This window comes from Thamnophis elegans, chromosome Z (genome assembly GCF_009769535.1).
Source record: "Thamnophis elegans isolate rThaEle1 chromosome Z, rThaEle1.pri, whole genome shotgun sequence".
NCBI classification, from domain to species: domain Eukaryota; kingdom Metazoa; phylum Chordata; class Lepidosauria; order Squamata; family Colubridae; genus Thamnophis; species Thamnophis elegans.
This window is the reverse complement of record NC_045558.1, coordinates 105,563,479-105,584,676: the sequence shown is the minus strand read 5'-3', so window position 1 is coordinate 105,584,676 and position 21,198 is coordinate 105,563,479. Positions and strand designations below refer to the sequence as shown.

General features: G+C 45.8%; 1 protein-coding gene across 6 annotated transcripts in view; it reads left to right on the top strand.

Annotated features, from left to right (window-relative positions):
• Window positions 1-21,198, top strand: part of HDAC5 (histone deacetylase 5) — a 160,940-nt gene that overhangs the window by 17,458 nt on the left and 122,284 nt on the right. The gene's annotated exons all lie outside the window — the stretch shown is intronic.

Sequence of the window (21,198 nt, the reverse complement as noted above, 5' to 3'; positions counted from 1 at the left end):
AATTTGCTTTTAAGATTATTTACATGCCTCTAAACTTTGTATGAGGCTATGCTAGAGCTATGAGTACTGTAACAAAAATAAAACGTTATTCTTATTGGACAACAAGGTACAAGCATTCAAATCATGGAATTTTATAAAACCAAAGGAAAGGCAACCAGCCATTGGTCTCAGAATTAAGATTAAGATTAAGATTTAGTTTATTTTTATGCCGCCCTTCTCCATGAGGGACTCAGGGCGGCGAACAACTCAAAGGGGGGAAAAGGGAACATAAAACACAATACACGTGATTAAAATAAACAAAAATCATACAACCATACAAGTCGAGAGGGGAGGGGAACTCATCAACCCCAGGCCTGCCGGCACAGCCAGGTTTTGATGGCTTTCCAGAAGGCCTGGAGAGAGGTGAGGGTCCGAATCTCCGCGGGGAGTTCGTTCCACAGGGCCGGAGCTGCCACAGAGGAGGCCCTCCCCCGGGTAGTAGCCAGGTGGCATTGGCTGGTGGACGGAACCCAGAGGAGGCCGACCCTGTGTGATCTAACGGGTCTTTGGGAGGTAATTGGCAGCAGGCGGTCTCTCAAGTTCTCATAGTTTCTCAGCTTAAGGAAAAATAACAAAACATTTACAGCATGTTTTCTAAAGGTTTATGGCAATAGATATTGCAAATTGATTGAAGGAGAAGTAAGAATCAGATACTTATTCGTATTATTTTTAGGGATCTTTTCCCTTTCCCCTTTTCTCCTCTCCCCATCCCATCCTATCCTATTTTTATAAACAATGATATGGTGGTGTCTTTATTACTAAGCTCAAAAATTCATTTCACTTTTTCCTTTATTATATTATGAACAGTATAGTTACACTTTACTTGGTGAGTTCTATTAATGCAGCATTAACTCTACAGTTGTAGTTACTATTGTCCATCTATAAAAACAGATTTGTGGAAAATACGGGTAGTTCTCCACTTACGGCCATAATGGAACTTTCCCAAGATAGCCTTGCTTTGTGAGCTTCATCCCCTGCTCTTCCCAATATGGTAGTTAAACGACTGTGCGGGTCATTAGGTGGAACTCAGGGATGGGGGGGATGGGAGTCCTAACATAGGCCCAGGCCGACCTGCTTGGACCTCCCAAGGCCTCCCACATCTTCTGAAACACCTTGTGTTCTGCTTCCTGCTACTTAGGGTCCCCCAGTCCTTGGGCCTTTTCCCTACCCATCAAGTCCCTGCAGGCCGTTCACCCTGTTTCCTCTCCCAGTCCATCACAATTGCACATTTACTTCTTGAAGCTCTTCAGAGCTCATGTGGTCAGGGGAACAGGTTGTTCTTTTGCTAGGCTATATGGTGCAATTCCAGAATCCATCATTTTCTAAGCAGCCACATTGAAAAATGTGTTAGTGGAGCAAAGCAAGGTACTCCATTGTTGGGCTTCACTGTGCACTCCCGGAATCACCACCATTTTCCTAGCAGCCACATTTCACTGCTGCTCGAAAAATGGTGTCTGCTTCTGTGATTGGACCATGTGGCCCAGCAACAGAGTGGCTCATCTTTCATCTCAAGCCTGACTCCTGAGCTTTGGGAGTATATGAAAAATAAGTGAAGAGGAGGTTGTGGTGTCTAGTACGATGGGAAGCAGACCCAAGACCTGCGGAGACTCAGTGAGGGGGGAGGAGAAAGATAGGGTCTGCAGAATCCTTGCAGTAGGTTGTAGGCATGAATGACATCAAGGGTGTTGCAGCGGCCATTAACTTTGGGTTGGCTATGGATAGCTTTTGGGGGAGGAGATGTCTGCTGTATTTTCAAACAGTCACTTACTGACCTGTCCTAAGTTGAAGACTACCTGTAAATGTTTAAATGAAAAAAGAGAAAAGTAGCAATCAAATCAAGATTACCTATAACCAGGATGACGAACCTATGGCACGCATGCCACAGGTGGCACGCATAGCCATTTGTCAGGGCATGCGAGGTGTTGCCCTCTCAGCTGGCCAGGAAGCATGTGCATGCTGGCCAGCTGAGTTCAGTCTTTTTTAAAGCCATTTTTCGCCCTCCCCAGGTTCCAGAGGCTTTATAGGAGCCTGGGGAAGGCAAAAACAGCTCCCCAGAGGCCCTCTGGAGGCTTCAGGAACTTCCCTGAAGCCTCCGGAGCGCAAAATACGAGCCATATGGGCAAACCGGAAGTTCAGAAACGGATTTCAGTTTGCTCATAGGGCCGGTTTAAGCCCTCCAGAGGCTTCAGGGGCCTTTTGGAGGCTTCCCTGAAGGCTCCAGAGGACGAAAAACGCCCCAATGGACAAACCGCAACTCACTTTCGGTTTGCTCGTAGGGCTGTTTTAGTCCTCTGGAGCCTTCAAGGAAGCCTCTTGAAGGTCCCTGAAAGCTCTGGAGGACTAAAAATGGCCCTACAAGCAAACAAGAAGTGACTTCCAGTTTGTCATAGGGTCATTTTTCGACCTCCGGAGCCTTCAGGGAGGCCTCTGGAAGGTCCCTGAAGGCTCCGGAGGGCTTAAACCATCCCTATGAGCAAAACAGAAGTCCATTGCCCGTAGGGCTGTTTTTTTGTGCTCTGGAGGCTTCAGGGAAGCTCCTGAAGCCTTAGGAGGGCCTCCAGGGGGGCGGGGGAGGCTGTTTTCACCCTCCGCAGGCTCCTATAAAGCCTCTGGAGCCTGGGGAGGGCCAAAAAAGCATGCAAAAAATGGGGGGTTGCGCCTGTCATGTGTGCATGCGCGCTGGGGGATCGTGCATTGCATTATGGGTGCGGCATGCCCGTGCACAACCCCCCTGCGCTCCCCCCCCGCTTATGGCACGCGAGCCAAAAAAGGTTCGCCATCTCTGACCTATAACAATACAGCTTGTACAGATACATATGGGAAAGGGCAGTTGAAACGATGCACTTAACATCTCACCCCTTTGCTAAACTTAGGAGATGGCTAAGTCCTTCTCCCCAGAGTACAATGATTGAATGTTAGCTAATCATTCCTCTTATTCACCAGCCAATTAAAATGAAAATAGAAACTCCCTTATACCATTTTATACCAAATGGACAATATACTGATTGGCTTGGTTGTCTAGGACAAAGGTTGGCAATCTTTTTCTACATGACAGTTTTCCTTCAGGGATTAAATTTTGTTAGTTGCATGCCAATAATGACAGTAAATGAAACAAAGAATAAGCTTTAGCACAGCTCCCCCCCCCCCAACACTCATTCATCTCATGCTCCCTCCCTCCTATTTTCTTCATAATAGCCAAGTTTTTGTTGTTGTTGTTGTTTTGGAAGGAAGGAAGAAACAGCTTACTAAAGACATAAAGCTATTCTAAAGATCTGTATTTTCCAGAAATCAGTGGATGGCTGGTAGATGTGAATTTCTGCCCTAAGAGTTTCATGCAGGACGTCCTTTGTAGAAGTATAAGTATAGTTTCTGAATGCCAAACCTCTGTAAAACAGCTGCTTTACTACTAAGCTCCATTCCCTTCCCATGTAGAAGACCTGTATCCACAACTGTAACAAATGTCTTGCTAGTCATTCCAGAACCTGCAAATATGCCTTCAGTTGGCTGAACTCCATGTGGAATTGTCCTTTTTGAAGAGGTGCAGCCAAAGAATACTGCAATTGAATAGAAGCTCTTATGAAAATGCGTGAGATTTCCCTATTGCTGCCATCTTTAACACATTAATTTACAATTTTGAAATGTACAGAGAATATTAGCAAAAATATAATTAACTTTCCCAGCCTAGGTACCATAGGATTATTGTTCTAGAATTCCCCAGGCAAATTATGATTGAGAATTCTGGAAGTTTGTCCATATGTTTAGAGAGCACTTAAATTGTAACTGACATAATAAAGTAGTAATAGTTTAGAGAAACGTTGAAAAATGTATGTCTTGTATGTCTATAGAGGAATGATAATCAGTTGACTCATTCTTACCTTTTTTTCTCAGAACTATTCAGATTTAATCTATACATTTAATTGTCTAAGTGGGAAAAGGTGAGTGAAAATTCCTAACATAATAGGACAGTATCACTTAGTAAATAGAAACTTAGCATACCAGAGAGAGGGGAATTCCTTTCTGAGTCTTTAGAATGTATGTTGGCTTTACCGGTAGTTTCTAATGCAGTTAAATATTATTAAATATAATCCTTCTTGCTATATAGTATGGTAGTCAGATCCAGTCTAGCATCTTATTTTGCTACATGCGTAAATTATGCTGTATAATAGATTGCAGAGTTCTTCCCTACTTTTACCTCTTTGGTAATTGATGCACTTAGAATAAGATTGCAACTACTTCCTTATGATTTGGCCACCATTTATTCAAGCTTGGATAAAAATCTTACTGTCTGGATTGCTTTCTTCCTAAAGTGATATATTAAGGAATATTCGTGTCTCCTTCTCTGGCTCAGAATTACCAAATACAGGAGTTTACTCATGAGCTTACAGTGAGAGACTGGATGATTTCATGGATGCAGTATCAATGCCTACAAGTAGCCCTAGCAAAGAAGCCTAACATCTTCACCATCTCAACTGCAGGTCCTCCTTTTTTGTTTCCATAAGCTTGATTACCTTCTAGTGACTCATAATGAGAAATCAGAGCAAACCCTGATGAAAATGGGTGACTGTAGCAGCTTATTTTCAGCTCTGCCAAGCAGCATAGGAAAAAGTAGATTCCCAGTAGACGCTTTGCCCAACAACTCTGGCAAAAACATGGCTCTGTTAGTGTTTGGCTATATGTTACAGGGTATTGTATATTAATGTAGTAGTCTCGGGATAAAACTAGCATCCATTCTTAATGGTTCAGTGGACCTTATAAACCCCCAAAGCTAAATTAGTTAAGTGAAGTTGAGTTAAGCAAGGTTAAGTTTGTCATGGAAATAATTAGTTTTTTTAGTTTTATTTGTCATTTATAGGCCGCCCTTTTCCCTGAGGGGACTCAGAGCGGCTTACAATTCGTGGGAAGGAGTGCAAGACAAAACATAAAATATGTGAATAAAATAAAATAAAACAGTAAAACACAACATTCATTCAACATTCGGGTGGGGCGGATTAGGATCTTATCCCCAGGCCTGACGGGATAGCCAGATCTTAAGGGCTGTGCGGAAGGTCTGGACGGTGGTGAGGGTGCGAATCTCCATGGGGAGATCGTTCCAAAGGGTCGGAGCTGCTACTGAGAAGGCTCTCCTCTGCGTAGTCGCCAGTCGGCACTGACTGGCAGATGGAATTCGGAGGAGGCCCAATCTGTGCGATCTGATGGGTCGGAGGGAGGTAATCGGCAGAAGGCGGTCTCTCAAGTACTCAGATCCACTACCATGGAGGGCTTTATGGGTGGTAAGTAGCACCTTGAAGCGCACCCGGAGATCAACAGGTAGCCAGCGCAGCTCGCGGAGGATAGGTGTTATGTGGGCGAACCGCGGTGCGCCCACAATCACTCGCGCGGCCGCATTCTGGACTAGCTGAAGTCGCCGGATGCTCTTCAAGGGCAGCCCCATGTAGAGCACATTGCAGTATTCCAGCCTAGAGATCACAAGGGCTCGAGTGACTGTTGTGAGGGCCTCCCGATTCAGGTAGGGCCGCAACTGGCGCACCAGGCGAACCTGGGCAAATGCCCCCCTGGTCACAGCTGACAAATGATGGTCAAAAGTCAGCTGTGGATCCAGGAGGACTCCCAAGTTGCGAACCCTGTCTGAGGGGTGTAAAATTTGACCCCCCAGCCTGAGTGATGGAACATTGGCCAAATTATTGGGAGGGAAACACAACAGCCACTCGGTCTTGTCTGGGTTGAGTACCAGTTTGTTAGCTCTCATCCAGTTCTTAACGGCCTCAAGGCCCCGGTTCATCACGTCCACCGCTTCATTGAGTTGGCACGGGGCGGACGGATACAACTGTGTGTCGTCCGCGTATTGATGGTATTTTATCCCGTGCCTCCGAATGATCTCGCCCAGCGGTTTCATGTATATGTTAAATAGTAGGGGGGATAAGACCGAGCCCTGCGGCACCCCATAAGTTAGGGGCCTCGGGGACGATCTCTGCCCCCCAACCAACACCGACTGCGACCTGTCCGAGAGGTAGGAGGAGAACCACTGTAAAACAGTGCCTCCCACTCCCATCTCCCGCAGTCATCGCAGAAGGATACCATGGTTGATGGTATCGAAAGCCGCTGAGAGGTCAAGGAGAACCAGGATGGACGCATGGCCTCCATCCCTGGCTCTCCAGAGATCATCGGTCAATGCGACCAAAGCGGTTTCTGTGCTGTAACCAGGTCTGAAGCCGGACTGGAAGGGGTCAAGGTAACTAGCTTCCTCCAAGGACCGTTGAAGTTGGAAGGCCACCACCTTCTCAACAACCTTCCCAACAAAGGGGAGGTTGGAGACTGGACGGTAGTTGTTAAGAACGGCTGGATCCAAGGATGGTTTCTTCAGGAGGGGTCTCACCACCGCCGCTTTAAGTGCGGCGGGGAAGTGCCCCTCCCGAAGGGAGGCGGTAACAACCACCTGGATCCAGCCTCGTGTCACCTCACTGCTGTTGGCAACCAGCCAGGAGGGACACGGGTCCAGTATGCAGGTGGAGGCACTCACAGCTCGTATGGTCTTGTCCACATCCCCTGAGGCAACATCCTGGAACTCAACCCAGAGATGGTCTGCCAAGTTATCCCCCTGTGTCTCGGCTGGATCTGCAGAGGTGGAGTCCAAGTCCGACCGAAACCGAGCAACCTTGTCCGCTAAGAACTGGACATACTCCTCAGCCTTACCCTGTAGGGGGTCCCCTGCATCCCTCCTATTTAGGAGGGAGCGGGTTATCCTAAACAGGGCGGCTGGGCGGGACTCAGCGGACGCAACCAAGGTGGCAATATATGTTCTTTTAGCTGTCCTCAATGCCCTGATGTATTCCTTGGTGCATGTTGTCAGAAGTGCTCGGTTCGATTCGGACTTATCGGACCTCCACAAGTGCTCTAGGCGTCTCCTCCGGCGCTTCTTCTCCCGGAGCTCCTCGGTGAACCAAGGAGGCCTCCGGGATCCGCCGACCCGGAGGGGCCGTAGTGGCGCAATCCGGTCAAGGGACTCTGATGCCGCCAAGTGCCAGGCAGCAGCCAGAGTCTCCGCCGAACTGTGGGCGAGAGTATCAGGAATAACCCCAAGCTCCGTCTGGAACCTCAAAGGGTCCATAAGTCGCCTGGGGCGGAACCACCTGGTCAGTTCCTCCTCCCTACGGTGGGGGTTTGGCCTCCGGAAATCAAGCCTCAGTAGGCAGTGGTCTGACCACGACAGGGGTATGATCTCATTACCCCTCAGACCAAGATTACAAGTCCACTGCTCCGAGAGGAATACGAGGTCGAGCATGTGACCCGCTGAATGGGTTGGGCCCCGAATTACCTGGGTCAAGCCCATGGCTGTCATGGAAGCCATGAGCTCCTGCGCTCCATCAGAGTGTTCACCGAGCGAAGGCAAATTGAAGTCCCCCAAAACCATAAGCTTGGGGAACTCAATTGCTAGCTCGGCTACCGACTCGAGGAGCGAGGGGAGGGCTGCTGCAATGCAGTTGGGAGGCAGGTACGTTAGCAGCAGACCCGCTTGACCCTTGAGGTCCAACTTCACCAGCAGGGACACACACACGACAAGCTCCGGAGCAGGGATCCTACGAGGTGCTAAAGATTCCCGGATAACGATAGCCACACCGCCACCCCTTCCCTGGGCTCTCGGCTGATGAAGCACCTGAAACCCATCTGAGCACATCTCTACGAGGGGGACTCCTCCCTCCGTGCCCAGCCATGTCTCAGTAATACATGCCAGGTCTGCCCTCTCGTCTAAAATTAAGTCCCGGACGAGGGGAGCCTTGTGAACAACAGACCTGGCATTTAGCGACAACAGCCTGAGCCCAGGGTCCTGATTAGTCACGCCATCTGACCTTGGAGTGGGACTCATAGGGCCGGAAGGAGGGATCTCTGTGATGTAGCGAGCCCTCCTTCCCCGGTAATGGCCAGCCCTAAAGTCCCCGCCGTATCTGCCTCTCCCTGTTATGACCGCAATGCTCCGACCCTCTCCCGTGGCCGTAGTCCCCCCAACCACCCCGGTGACCCCCACATTCCCCGGCAGGTCCTCCGAATCAAACATACTCAGGCACTCGCACAGACAATCCCCACGCAATAACATCAATTATGTTTACTATATTGCAAAGAGAAGAACAGTCATGCTGGGCAATAAGTAGATACAAAAAAGAATATCCAGTTGTCATTCAAAGTTATCTATACGTATGTGGAACTGATTCTTCTTTCTCAGGATAGACGTAAAAGTAATGCGAAGCAGCATTCTGGGATTTGTATGAACTCCAGATTTCTTATAGGCCATGAAATGCTTTGTCTCTTTCCTTTGGGATCATGTGACCACAGTTTTACCTCTATCAGGACAACTGCCCTGATTTTTTTTAACTTAAGATGCTTCACTAGTTCATTAAAAAACATCAAGAAGTGAAAACATTATTTTTTCAGGAAAGTGCAGCACAATCCAAAGTGTCTGGTTTTTATTGCACGGCTCCTAGCTGCTTGGCTCCTGTAGTAGGATCTCACCTCTGAATCCTGTTAGTCTTAGTTAGGTAGTGATTGAGCTCTTTTCCACTTATCATCATGCTAAAAGATGGATAGGTGGGTGGGATATTGTACGATGAATGGAAGTGTAGGTGTTCTGAAAAAAAGCAGAATTGCAAATGGAATTTATGAAAGAATACTATTTTTGAACTTGAACCTGATATGCAACAAACACATTGAAATTGCTAGTTATATGGATTATTATAACTCAAATAATTTGGAATATGGATTTATTTATCAGATTTCAAGTTTTAATTGTGCTTTGATAAGTGATGGGTTAGGGCACGATTGCTCACAGTTGCTGGTCATTCTTTTTGTTGACGTCCCCTATTTTGGGGGGAAACAGTGGGTTAAGCAACAAAGCATGACCTAGTATGTTCTTTGTGCATATATTGTAAAGAAAGTTATTCATTTTAAATCTTTCTACTATGTCCTTTTAGAATTATTGCTTCACATTATTAATGGAATTATTTCTTTCCCCGCCCCACCTCAAATATAATGATGATCAACTAATTTATAACACTGACTTCAATCAGTACTATTAATTATAGTTGCTAAATGAACCTTCATTTTCCAGGGATAATATTTGTTTAGTTACTACAAAACTATTTGTTTAGTTGTTCTTATGAAGAAACATCATAAGAGCATTTTTGCCTTGCTTGTGAGCTTTTTAGATCCTTATGGTTGGCTAATTTTAGAATGTCAGACTAATCAGATATTCGGTATAATTTGGGTTCTTAAATCTTACAATGTGAGATAACTGGGTTTTTGGTATCAGTACGATCAATGATCCTCTTGTTGGATTCTCAGATTAGACCACACAATTCTGTGGAATGATACCATACCAGAATGCATGACAAGGTAGCTAAGAGTTTAATTAGGTATTTATAACAGCAACTCTAGACAGCCCAGCTTAGCTTTATAAATATAAACCAGTGGCAGATAATGTTACAAAGCAACCACTGGTCCATCTAGACAAAATAAGAAATAACATCACCAAATACGCAGCTGTTTGGAAAAACGATGTCAGCTAAATATCCGAATTTTTTGAAGAATGTAAAAACCATAGTGCTTTATAGTTTGCATAGGGAAAATAAAATTTCGGCCACAAATCTTTGAATATGCAGTGATTTTACATTTCTTTTTCCATCTACTCTTTCATTTTTGTAAATTGAATATTTTACAGTATAGGTTATCTGACATAGAAATGACCCCTTTTATTCCTGAGTCTAACAGAGAACATCACCAAATACTGTATCTTCTAAAGAACAAAGTTCATCCTATGCACTGAGCAACAGAAGTGAAGAATTACACAAACAGTGAAGTAGAAAACGAAAATTCTACCCTGAGAGAGATATTTGTTACGTGATTGCATTCAGTCTTACTTGCTGGCTTCCTAGGGACCTCTGGCTTGGCACTGAAAGAAAAAAAGGATTAAAAAATGATCACAATAATATGTATTCATCACAGGGAAAATGTTGCTTGTGCTTGTGCTAGGACAGCTATTCTCTTACATCACTCTGTTTTTCTTCTATAAACAATGGGAAGAAATTCTCAATCTTTCTTAAATAAGGTATTAAAGGGAGGGGTGAGCTCTACTGGTGATATAAACATGCAGACTACACACATGAGGAAGGAGAACAAATAGTCCTAGGATAAAAAAAATAGGACAAAAACATAAGAAAAAAGTTTAGAACAGTGCTGCATTTAATAAAGACAAACAACGCATATTTAAGCTGTACCACACTTTTTTATATTAAGTATTTTAAACTTTTTCTGCATATCTGTTTCATTATTTTGTTTGCTATATTTGGGTACTTTTTATTTTTCCTTATTTCTGCAATACTTGATGCAGTTTACTTTTTTGAGTGCTATTGGAATTCGAACAATTGTTTACTGCATTACAGTTGCAATACATTCATTATGGAAAAGCACTGCATGCTTCAGTTAGATTTTAAATACAATAAATGTGTAAGAAAATGTAATATTGTACTAACAAAGTGTGTGTGTGTGTGTGTTACTGATTTCTGGTTCCCCAAGATAGATGAATAACAACTAAGATCTATCTGCCTATGTGGTGGTCTCTCTCTCTCACTTCCTCATATACTTGTTTAGATTTTGAAAATAAAGTACTTAATGAAGTTCTGCACACATATTTTTATTTTATTATCCATGGCTAGCAGGGATTGGCTTGGTAAAAGGTGAAAAGCCATGTAGTGTGTGACTGTCCTTCTAAAACTAAAACCAAGGCCTCAGAGTGGGTTGAGAGGGATATGGAGTATCTGCTTTCCTTGTATTGTGACACTCTCCTTTGACTTGATCCAAAAGGTGAGATGTGCAAAGAGAAGTGTGTGGATGGATGAAAGGGCTCCAATGGTTTCCCATCCACTCATGTCTACATAAATAACTTCTCTGACGTTGTCTAAAAGGACATGAGGTGGAGTGTAGACAGAGGGACCCAGTAGGCTTAAAGGCTATAAATAACACAGGGCTATTTTAAAACTCTGGCTTTGAAATAACATGCTGGTAAATACAGGCCTTGCTCTTGACCTGCCTAGAAATATCCAAATGGCTGCAGGGATAAGCATGCTCTGATCTATTCCTGTAATACATGGGATCAGGGGAACGAGGAAAATAATCTTGGGCACATAGGGAGAAGTTATAAACAGATAGTCCTCAAGTTAAAACTGTTCATTTAGCAATCGTTCGAACTTACAACAGAAACACTAAAAAAATGTGACTTATAATTAATCGTCATAATACAACCATCACAGCATCCCCAAAGTCACGTGATCAAAATTTGAGTGCTTGGCATGCATGCATTTATGATGGTTGCAGCATCCCAGGCTCATCTAATCACCATTTATGATCCCTCCAGCTGTCTTCTAATAAGTCAATGGGGGGAAATCAATGGGGAAAGCATGATTCACTTAACAATCAGATAAAACAGATCATAAAATCACCCTCCTTGCTTAGCGACAGAAATGGTCATAAATTGAGAACTACCTACCAAGTCAGACTATTAATAATACAGGTAGTTTTTGATTTATGACCACATTTGAGCCCCAAATGTTGCTAAACAAGACAGTTGCTAAGTGAAATTTTACCCCATTTTACAGCCTGCCTTGCCACGGTTATTAAGTGAATTGTTGCAGTTGCTAATTTAGTAGCACAGTTGGTAAGTGAATCTAGCTTTTTTGACTTTGCTTGTCAGTAGTTCACAGAAGGTAACCACATGAACCTGGGATATTGCAGCTGTTATAAATACATGCCAGTTGCCAAGCATCCAAATTTTGACCGTGGGGATGTTACAATGATTATGTGAAAAATGGTCATAAGTTTCAGTGCCATTGTAATTTTGAACAGCCACTAAATAAATGGTTATAAGTTGAGGACTTCCTGTATTTAGCACACTGTAGGATATATTAGATTGGGCAGCCTATGGTCTATGGACTGTATATGCATCCTTCTGCCAATTTACTTAATATAGCGCATTAATAATGGTTCTCCAGTATTTTATGGAGGACTTCCTAGGCTTGTGATATAGGGAATTAAATTTAGATCTTTAAGCATCAAAAGGTATAGTTTGCCATTGAATTGCCATTTGTTTCTAGCTTTCTGGGTCAGTTTGGTGATATTGGGACAGAGAGAAGTTAGAATTTTCTCTGTCTTGAATTATGCTGTCTTCCCTCATTTTAATTCTCCATCTGGAAAATGGAATTGTAGTGACCTATTTTGCAAAGCATCTGAAAATGATCCACTACTGCACATTTAGGCAGTTCTACTATTCTGCTGTAATGATGGTATGGAGGAACTTAATATAACATCTTGTGCATAAGCAGGGAGAGATTCCTGCAGATACCTGTAGCCTGATGTTTTGCAGTCAGGGAACCAAAGAAAGAGAAGAAGAATCTCTGACTACAATAAATACAGGTAGCTCAGTATATTTAATTGTATTCGTAATGGGTGACAGGAGAGTTTGTTTGCTTGTCTTTTTGTTTAGCTGCCCATAAGCGACTCTGGGCAGTGTACAAAGATTAAAAGACAAAACCACAACATATAGCCCCTGGCACCAAAGGATAAAAAATTAGCTCCACTTCCCAAAACACATGCTAATTTACCCTCCTGTAGCAGAGCTAATTTACCCTCCTGTCATGCCTGCTAAATAAACCAGACCAGAAAATCAATTCCATAGGGAGACCTGGAACTACTTTTATTGAAATTAGCTATAATAACAGCACTTTACACTTCTGATTGTGCTGTAGCTTCTTCCCAGTCTTATATTTCAGTGCATCAAGGGTGGTATCTGCCTGAGCAGTTTTTGAGCATTGTTGCAAGTGGCTTAAAATGTTTCTGGGCTCTGCCCTAGGTAACAATTCTTGCATATTTCTAGCAAGATAATTTTCCTTATTCTGATCCAAATGTCTGGGGAAACAACCAGGTCTCAGGGCCTTGCAAAAACTAACAGGGTTGTGTGGGGGGGGGGGGGGTCATTTGAGTCTCAGGCGGGTGTGTATGTTGTTTCATGAGCAAGCACTGCCACTTGGAAGTCCCAGCTCTGAGGTACAATAAGAGGACATTGTTTGATAAAAGTGCTGAGTAGGAAGTCATTTTTGCTAGATCTGGTGGGGCAAGCAGAGACAATGGAAGAAAGCCAATTCTGCAAATAAACTGGTCCTATGCCATATAGGCTTTATAGCTTTAAATTCAATGAGAAAGAATTCTACCAAGTTTAGAATACCAATTTTACCCCAAAAACCGCCTGTGAAGAAAAGCAGAAGTTGGCTTTAGTCAGGCAACAAATTGGCTTGGCAGGCTATGGTTCTACCTCTCAAATCTCCAATGTCAGTCCCTATTCTATGCTGTAGGTTAGGCAGGTCCAAAAAGTAGGTGAAGCCTGAGGAAGAGCTATTTTTAAAAGAGACCTAGGAAAAGATCAACAACTTGAACCTGTTGATTTAAACTGCAAGCCTCAGATCTATTGCCATCTGATCCGATCATAAGGAGAACTTTATTTCTTTTTATAATCTATGATTTCAATGTCATAGGGAAGTATGTAGATAAATTATATTATTTTATCAGCAACATTAGATTAACCTGCATCTAATTCAGAATTGTTGGTGTTAAATCACTTTATTTTTTTTCCTGTCTTTATTATTTTTATAAGTAATTCAAAGCAGCAAACTTATCCAATACTTCTTCCTGCTCATATTTTACCCACAACAATCCTGATAGGTGTGTTGGGCTGAGAGAGAGTGATTGACCCCAGATCACTCAATTAGCTTTCATGTCTAAGTTGGGACCAGAACTCACATTCTCCTATTTTCTAACCTGATGCCTTAACCACTGGGCCAAACTGGCTGTTTATTAGAGCCCATAAACCAGATGCATACCCTTACTTAGTGGTAAGTGTGTAGCTCTACATAGTTATGAAGTTCAGGAACACTGCATTTACTTGTATGGAAATATTATAAGTTAGCTGTAAAAGTTTGTTCATTGCCATTTCTTTATTCTCCAATGTTGACGGAGACAGTGGTCATGTATGGGTTAACTCAGTCAGTAACAAATGGAACTGAGTCTACCAAAGTGATGTCATTACCTCAGAGGAGTATCCTCCCGCTCTTTTAGACTCAGTTCGATCCGAACTGGCTGTGCTAACTGCTTTCTCCTCAACTTTCGTAGATATTATAATTACCTTTAATTGGATTTTTTTCACCTAAATTACATCCAAATTGGGAAGACTTAGTGGATAGTTCCTCAGAGCCAATTCTCTTAATTAGCCCCGAGCTTCTTGAAGAGACTCACCAGGGCTTTTTTGAGGCTTCTGCCTCCTGAGCTTACCGGCAATTTCAGAGGCTCTCCTGGAAGCAGTGCCTCCTAGCAACGGCCATTGGAGGACATGCTCAGCGCTGCCACCTCTGCTGGCCTCCGGGCCTCCTCTTCTTGCTGCCAAGCCCTCAGCTGCCTCCAAGCATCACCAAAGCTGCCAGCAGCCGCCAAAAGGCCACCAGTAGCTGCCATCGCCACCGCCACCGCCAAGAAGCACTGCCGCCGCCCCCCAGTGCTCCCACCTCCATCTTCACCAAGGCTTTAGAGGTACCTTCTATCAACTTACCTATAATTGGCCTTTCTTCTCCTAACGCAGCCTCAGCAGCTCCTGAGGAGGCTCTTCGCCCCGAAGACAAGAGAATAGAGCAAACTCTGGTCAAGAGTCACCAGGCTTCAGCTTGGGCCGTTAGGGTGGGTACCTCTGCTTCGTCCTTTAGTCGCTCTGCTCTCTTATGACTAAGGCAACTTCAAGCGAGGCTCCTGGCCAGCGATTCTAGGGCTCGCAGGGATATTAACAAAATAAAAGCAGCCCTAGAATACACTGTAGATGCCTCCTTGGATGCAGCTCGTTTTGCGTCCAAGGCCATAGCATTCTCCATCTCCAGCCGTCACCTGCTTTGGTTAAAGCAGTGGCAGGAGGAAACCCGTGCCAAGTAGAGGCTAGCCTCCTCTCCCTATTCTTCCCCCCTTCTCTTTGGCTACCCCCATTGGATCCTCTATTGGTAGAGTCCAAGGATAAGCGGAAGGTCTCGCAGTAGGCCACTAAGAAACAAGAGGGCCACAGTCAATCCTTTTATCACAGGCAGTCCTTTCAGGGTCAGGACAGGGGTTCCTCCAGCTCCCGTCTGCAACGTCAGACTCCCCCCAGGCAGGGCCCTTCCTTTTCCAATTTCTAATTTCCAATTTTAATAGATTTGTATGCCGCCCAATCCCGAAGGACTCCGGGCGGCTTACATAAAAACAGTTTAAAAGCATTTTAAAAAGTTTAAGATACAGGACAGAAATGAGTTAAAAGAAGGACACAACATGCACTCGATCTTAATGGGGCTGAAGATCGAGTGCTAGATCAACAGCCCCAGGCCTGCCGGAACAGCCAGGTCTTAACAGACTTACGGAAGGCCGAGAGAGTGGGGAGGGTCCGGATCTCGGGGTAGATCATTCCAGAGGGCCAGGGCAGCTACAGAGAAGGCTCTCCCCTGAGGAGCCACCAGACGACATTGCGTAGTCGACGGTACTCGGAGAAGTCCCGCCCTGTGCGATCTTATTGGGTGCTGGGAGGTATGTTGCAGGAGGCGGTCACGGAGATATTCAGATCCTAGGCCATGTAGGGCTTTAAAGGTAATAACCAGCACCTTGAAGCGTGTTCGGAGACCAATAGGGAGCCAGTGCAACTCGCGGAGGATAGGTGTAATGTGGGTGTACCTAGGTACACCCAATATCGCTCGCGCGGCTGCATTCTGGATTTGTAGTCTCCGAACACTCTTCAGGGGCAGCCCCATGTAGAGCGCATTACAGTAATCCAGTCTTGAGGTGACGAGGGCGTGAGTGACATCCGAAGGGCCTCCCGGTCCAGATAGGGTCGCAATTGGTGCACCAGGCGAACCTGGGCAAAGGCCCCCCTGGTCACAGCCGACAAGTGATGTTCTAATGTCAGCTGCGGATCCAGGAGGATTCCCAAATTGCAATCCCTCTCTGAGGGGCGTGTAATTTTACCCCCCAGGCTAAGAGATGGAATTGCTGGACCATCCTTGGGAGGGAGCATCAATAGCCATTCAGTCTTGTCGGGATTGAATGCAAGCTTGTTCGTTCCCATCCAAACCCTGACAGCCTCCAGGCACTGGCACATCACTTCTACCGCTTCACTGAGTTGGCACGGGGTGGACAGATACAATTGTGTATCGTCCACATATTGATGGTATTTAATCCCGTGCCGGCGTATGATCTCACCCAGCGGCTTCATGTAGATGTTAAATAGGAGGGGGGACAGGACCGAGCCCTGCGGCACCCCGTATTCCAGGGGCCTAGGGGTCGACCTCTGTCCTCCGACCAACACCTGCCAGAGAGGTAAGAGGAGAACCACCGTAAAACGGTGCCTCCCACTCCCACCTCTTCCAGCCGCCGCAGAAGGATACCATGGTCGATGGTATCGAAGGCCGCTGAGAGGTCAAGAAGCACCAGGATAGAGGAATGCCTTCTATCACTGGCTCGCCAGAGATCATCTGTCAGTGCGACCAAAGCGGTTTCGATGCAGTAACCAGGCCTGAAACCAGACTGAAAGGGATCTAGATTATCCACTTCGTCCAAGGTCCGCTGGAGTTGGGAGGCCACCACTTCTCAACAACCTTCCCCAACAGATCAGGCAGAAACAACCAGAGATTCCAGGCCAGAAAGTCATTCAGGGACAATACCAACCGATCCTACAAGAGGCAGAAGTGACTGCCTGAAAGATCTCCCCATAGCGGGATGTCTGTCGACCTTCGCAGATCGTTTGGACAACATCACCAATGAAACATGGGTCAGGTTCACGATCAGATTCGGCCTTCTCTTGGACTTGCGCTCCAGCCCTCCGAATCACTTTGTCCCATGCCCCATATCCAGGGACCCTCAAAAGAGGCTTCTAGTAGAGCAGGCCATCCATCATCTGCTCCTCATTTGGGCCATTCAATCTGTGCCTCCAGGCCAAGCGGGACAGGGGTTCTACTCTCGTTTCTTTATTGTGCCGAAATCTTCGGGGGGCTGGAGAGCAATTCTTGATCTCAAATTCTAAATAGATTCATCAGGTACAGGACATTCAAAATGCACTCTCTCCTGTCAATCCTAGAGAGTGTGCACAAACATGGCCTCCTTACATCAGTAGACATCACGGAGGCTTATCTCCCCGTACCCATTCACAAACAACACAAACGGTTGCTCCGCTTCATTTATGTGGGCTGTCACTTTCAGTATCGGGCCCTCCCCTTCAGGCTATCATCAGCCCCAAGCTCCTGTCAGTCGTAGCAGCCCACTTACGTTCCAGACCCATTCAGATCTTTTGCTACCTGGACGACATTCTCCTGTAGTCCAGGTCACGCAACCAGGCCCTTCGGGATCTCCAGGACATCTTGCAGGTGCTTCAGGAAGTGGGATTCTCCATCAATCAGAAGAAAAGCCACCTTGTTCCCACCTCCTGTCTAGTGCACTTGGGAACCCTCATCGACTCCACTCAGGGGAGTCTTCCTGTCTCGGGAATGACAGATCAGCCTCAAGGACTTAGCCTTCGAGGTACGGAGGAGACAGCAGGTCCCTCTTCTCCAGCTGTCTCAACTGCTGGGGAAGATGGTCTCTTGCTTCTCCATCATCCCTTGGACGCGGCTTCACAGCTGCTGCCTCCAGTGGTTTCTTCTCCCATTCCAGAAGACCCAACATCAGCTGTTCCCTAGTGAAGGTCAGGTTGACTCCAGAGGTCTTACACTCTCTGGACTGGTGGATCTCCTTGGCCATCTCTCAGGGGTCCCTCTTCAGGGAGCCCCTCATCTTGTAGTTACAATGGATGTGAGTTTGATGGGTTGGGGCGCTCACCTGGAGGATCAGATAGCTCAGGGTCTCTGGTCCGATTCTGACCTTTCCCACAGTATGAATTGGCTAGAGTTGAGGGCCATCCATCTAGCCCTCCTTCAGTTCCAATCTCGCAACACACGTACTAATTCGGACAGACAACACAACAGCCAAGGTGCATATCAACCGCCAGGGGGGACGAGAGCAGTATCCCTCATGGAGTCTGCCTTTCACATAGGGATCTGGGCGGAAGCCAACCTTATCTCTCTCCACGCCAAACACATATCGGGCTCCAGCAACACCAGAGCACACTGGTTGAGCCGCACAACAATCGATCCTGCGGAGTGGACTCTCATCCGTTGCATCTTCAAACAGCTGTCAACCAGGTACGGGACCGCAGTGCTAGATCTCTTCGCAACGGCATCCAACAATCAGCTGCCCAGCTATCTGTCTCGCTACATGACATCAGGCGCTGAAGGGACGGACGCCTTAAGGTGCAGGTGGCCTCACGGTCTCCTGTAGGCCTTCCCTCCCTTCCCCCTGATACAGAGGATCATTCAGAAAATGATAGAGGAAGAGGCCAAGCTCATCCTATTCGCCCCCCATTGGCCGCGCTGCCCATGGTTCACGGACCTAGTCAACCTCTCAGTGGGCCCAGTGTGGCGTCTCCCCCTGATCTCTTCTGCACCAGGGCTCCATCCACCATCCCGATCTATCTTGGCTCCACCTAACCGTATGGAGGCTGAGCAGGCAGTCTTGAGGGCGGCAAATCTTTCTGAAACTGTAATTCAAACTATTCAGGCTTCTCAATGCCCAGTCACTAATAGGATCTACGAGTCAACGTGGCAGACTTTCAGCACATGGTGCCTTTCTAGAAAGGTTTCATCTCTGAAAGCTTCGGTCCCCCAGGATTTGGAGTTCCTGCAACAGGGACTATCTAAAGGGCTCGCGCCTAACACCTTACAGAGGCAGGTGTTGGCTCTCTCTTCAGTTCTCTCTCTTCCCCGGGATGAGCCGCTCTCCTTGCACCCTCATGTATGCCGCTTAATTAAGGGCACATCTAATTACTGCCCTCCCGTCATTCACCGCTTCCCTCGTGGGATCTAAGTCCTTGACTTTCTCACTGGACCACCCTTCGAGCCTCTCAGGTTGGCCTCCCTGCATCACCTCACATTGAAAACAAACTTTCTGGTGGCCATCACGTCCGCACGATGGGTCTCAAAATTGGTGGCCCTTTCCATCCGTTCCGACTTGTGTAACTTTCACTCAGGCCACGTGGTCCTTCGACTTGATCCCACCTTTGTTCCAAAGGTCAATTCAGCTTTTCATCTGTCTCTAGATCTCACTCTACCGAACTGTTGTCCTAATCCTTCTCACAGTCTCGAACTCAAATGGCACAGGTTAGACATAAGATGCTCTCTTAAGATCTACATTGCCAGGACGGCCGTCTTCACGTGCACCGAAGTGCTCTTGGTGTCTTTCCATCCCACAAACAAGGCTCTGAAGGTTTCTCCATCTATGGTTGGATGCTGGATCCAGTCAACCATAACTAGAGCTTACTTGGCACATCACCTCATGCTTCCATCCAACATCATGGCGCATTCCACATGCAGCACAGCTACATCAGTAATGTGGACAAGGCAGGCCTCAGTGGAAGAGATCTGCAAGGCGGCCACCTGGGCAACTCCTACTTCCTTTATCTACCATTATAAGGTGGATAGATACGTATCGGCAGATGCAGCATTCGGATGGTGTGTCCTTCAAAGGTTCTTCCCTCTTCGAGCTCCTAGCCCAGTCTCATTCCTACCCGGGGACACGCCCAGCTTTGGTACGTCCTATGCATGACCGCTGTCTCCACCAACATTGGAGAATGGGGCATTGCTTCTTACCTGATCCACCCCTTCTCGAGGCAAGTGGAGACAGCGGTTATCCCCACCCTTTGGTTCCAGGCCTAGTTCGCGGAGTGCGTTCTGGGAGCTAGGCTGGAGGATCAGAGGATTGAAAGCAATTGACTAACGCGCAGCAGTCTACTTATCTCCTTCGTCACAAAAGCGGGAGGACACTCCTCTGAGGTGATGACATCACTTTGGTAGACTCAGTTCTATTGGTTACTGACTGAATTAACCCATGCATGACCGCTGTCTCCACCTGCCTCGAGAAGGGGCGTATCAAGTAAGAACCAACACCCCATTCTAAGTATATTCAGTAAAAACTTCAGTTATTTCACGAACTATCTTGAAATATTGCATTCAGAAGGTGAGGAATTAGAGGAAGCCTAATTAACTTTAAAGTGTTTTGTGCTGCACAGTTGCATTCTCACATGTTCTTTAAAAAACATAGCTTTTGTGAGATTGTGTTGCAGAATTTAGCAGAAATGAAGTAACTGAGAACTTCCAGATGATGCTGAACTCCAAGTCATGTTGTCCCCGACTAGTATGGTCAGTGGTCAGTGGCAAGGTATCATGGGAGTTGTTAATAGAGAGCCATATGCTGTGTATCCCTGCTTTTGTGGAAGAGATGCTAGAGATATAAAAAGTGTGTGTGCTTCTGTTTAGTGTGGTGATGGGGAACAACTTCTTTCTGATGTCTTCTTACAGCTGTCTCCAATCTGGGTGCCTTGAAGATGAATCTCAGCTTCCAGTATTCCCTAGACAGTTTGGCTAGTACTAAGACTCCTGGAGGTTGGTCCACACACTTGTGGATTGCAAAGATAAGAACAGAAATATAAAATCAGCAATTTATACCTCTTCAGCAATTTCACTGAATTTAGTTAACCATCTCCATGTTTGTTCTTCATCTAATAAAGTCTTTTGTCAGAATTAGCAAATGTTGTTCGCATCAAATAAAATATAAAACATAAAATTCATGTGATTGTTCTAGATAACTCTTTAGGAACAGTGATAATAAAGAATATATGTTAATACACATAGCATATATAATTTATCCAAGACACGAACATTTTGCTTTTAAGGACATAATTGTAATTATGGTTGGTTGTTGTGGTTTTTCCTCCTTTTCCTTTTTAGCAGATTGTATTCAGTTTTGCTTTTCTGCAAATATGGAGTTAAGATTATAGCCTTTGGCATTTTACTGCTGTTGCTTCAATGATCTCTGTGCTCAAAAAAGTGTTTTAACCAGCTAGGCAATGTCTGTAGGTGGACTCTGGCATCCAGAACACAGAAAGGGTAATTCCCTTCCCTTTTGTTCTTGTGTCGCCTTCCTTTTCTTCGTTGGCAAGCGGTACAGCCTTTCCCTCAGGGAATCTTTTTCCGCTGA